Raw genomic sequence first — 3,058 nt, forward strand, 5'->3', positions numbered from 1 at the left:
TTTGTGTCTTTCTGTAGTTTTTGGTGTTTAAATGGGTGATATTGCATAATAATTTATGCCTGTAGTGCATGTATTTAAGCTTTTGCCTGAGGAACCAGGAAGTGTTTTCTGGAATCTTTGGAGCTCCCCAGGAGCTTAGGAAATATTCCTTGTAGAGAAAATTAATAGCGCCAGGGAAGTTAGCATGAAGTTTTTCCAATAAATCTAATCTGGAAATTATTCTGCTGGCTTCCTGAAGCAAACAAAGAAATTATTCTTTGTCCTTAAACCTATGCAAAGAAATCATTTGAACTTTATTTTAGCATTAATCACCATGTCTTTTGTGGCACTTGAAGATAGAGAACAGTTCATCTTTGTTATTGTACCACAGCAGCCAAGATTTCATGTCAAAAAGTAACGGTTCTTCATTAGCTAGCTTAGTAAGAAGGTGGATTCTGAAAGTCTGATTATTTGAGATCTGCTATCAAGCATATATACTCCATTTAGTCTAGTCTTATGATTTTTAGTAAATTGTATTTACCCAAAAACCTAATATTTATACTACAGTATGTGTTTCCTTAATTCAGATTGCTGCTACTGAAAGCATGGATACAGTCAATATTGTGGCCATGCCTGTTTGATCAGGGCCCTGCCCTTTTTACAGCTATTTCATATATGATCCATGTAAAAAGAGATTCAACTGCATAGTTGTGGCTGCCATTTTGACTTTTTTTTTACACACACACTTTTGAGTCACCTCAATGGATAAAATCTTAGCCAGGGGGTGGGTAGTAGTGGGAGGGCACTTCCTGAACTGTTTGGGAGACTACTACAGAAAATAGGATGTTAATCTTATGACTTAGCAGAAGTGGTTGGTCCAAGATTTTGGGAATTTTTAGTGCTTTAATAAGTGAAACAAGTGGTTTAAAGTTTGCACAGGAATAAGGCACCTATTTTGTCACTTAAAATCCCCTTTCCAGGAGACCCAAATATTATGGGAAAATCTGAGGGCTGAAAATGAAATGTTGGGGTTTGCCCACTAAATTTTCTTTATAAAAAGTTGTATCTAATCATATAAATACTATACAGTTCCTAAACGTTTCCCATTCTTTTAGCCCAGTGTTTATCAACTTCAGCAAGTTGTTGGCATCTTAATTCTGGTAGTTGAAGTCCACACAAGTCTTAAACGCTGAGATTGAGAGACAGCTGCATTAGTTGTGCAGTGTTCATCATACAGTACCTTTGATGCTTCATTTCTAATCTGTGAAAATATTATTTTGCAGTAGTTCAAACATTTTCAGAGAATATTAAAAGCCCAAAATGTTTTAGATACTAAACTGAAAAAGCTGTGTTACTGAGAGGGTAAGGACTCACCTAAATTAACAACCCAAGAAAGCAGAACTCTTGAAACAGGCACTTTTATTAGGGATTAGTAACAGTAGGGAAGTCCAGGTGAGATCTGGGGAAAATCCCGGTTAAATGGTATAGTTAAACTAGCAATATTCCTCCTCCCACCAGAGTCATAATGTCCATTTGAAATCCAGCCAATCCACAGGCGGCACAATTTGCCGGTAACTGGCACAGTTGGCGTGCATCTCAAGGTCTTCTCCAGTTTCGTTTCTCTGTAACCATCTCCCTGATAACGGGGAGACATTCCTTTCTCAAGTGGATAGAGGTGGGAGAGGAAAAGTTGAAAGCAAAAGTTATCCCAAGCGAAAGCAAATATCCCCCCTCTGCCCAGCAGAATGGCAGGCCCCAAAACAAGAGCACAAGAGTATGTATGCAAGGAAAACAATAATTTGTGGACCTGACAGAGAGGCCACGCTGACTAGCAAAAAAATATATGCAATCAAATCAAACTGCTAGTTCTGAACCAAGATTTCAGCTGATCCATCCGTGGGGTGTGTTAAGAACAACAGCCACCCAAAGGAGGCCTCCTCACAAAGAGAGAGAATACCCACAGCATGTTTTCAGAATTTCAGTTTCTACTTCAAAGAATTAGGCCGCCCAACCAAGCAGAGGAAATAGATGAACTTTTTGCTAGTCAGCTAACTAAGGTATGTAAGAAGCACATCACAATAGTAATGGGGGACTTTAATTACCCTGATATCAACTGGGAGACAAACTGCACCAAGTGGAAGATCAAACAGATTCCTGTCAAACCTAGCAGACAACTTTCTCTCCCAAAAAGTAGAGAAGGGAACTAGGGGATTAGCCATATTGGATTTAATTCTCACTAACAGAGATGAAATGATAGAAGGTGTCGAAGCCACAGGAACCTTGGGGGGAAGTGATCATGCAATATTGGAATTCAACATTCTGGAGGCACAAGCAATAGAACACAGCCAAACTAGAGTCTTGGACTTTAAAAGAGCTAATTTCAATAAACTTAGAGAGACCATGGGAAGAATTCCATGGATGAGAATTCTAAAGGGGAAAACAACTCAAGAAGCTTGGGAAATTTTGAAAAGTGAGATAATAAAGGCCCAGTCTAGTACAATACCAACAAAGAAGAAAAATAACAGCTCTCAAAAGAAACCAGCATGGCTGCATAAAGAACACTGATAAATTGAAAGATAAAAAGGACAAGTATAAGAATTAGAAAGAGGGGCACATAACTAAGTCAGAATATCAGCAAATAGCCCGTGCCTGCAAAGATGAAGTGAGGAAAGCTAAGGCTCAAAATGAACTAAGGCTTGCGACCAAAGTCAAAAATAACAAAAAAAGCTTCTTTCAAAATATAAAAAACAAGAAAAAAGTTAAGGAAATGATTGGTCCATTAGTGGGGGAAAGTGGCAAGAAGGTGACAAGCAATAGGGAGAAAGCAGAACTATTTAATTCGTTTTTTGCATCTGTCTTTACACAAAGGGAAAAAACAGTCCAACCTACCCAAACCAGTGCCATAAAAAACAGAATAGAAACGCAAGTTAAGATAGGCAAGAAAATGGTAAGTGAGCACCTGTCCAGCCTAGACGAGTTCAAATCACCAGGACCAGATGGATTACACCCCAAGGTTCTCAAGGAACTGGCAGACGTGATCTCAGAACCACTGAACTATATTTTTCAAAGATCCTGGAGC

Source organism: Vipera berus (assembly GCF_964194415.1).
Source record: "Vipera berus genome assembly, chromosome: 1".
In the NCBI taxonomy this organism is placed as follows: domain Eukaryota; kingdom Metazoa; phylum Chordata; class Lepidosauria; order Squamata; family Viperidae; genus Vipera; species Vipera berus.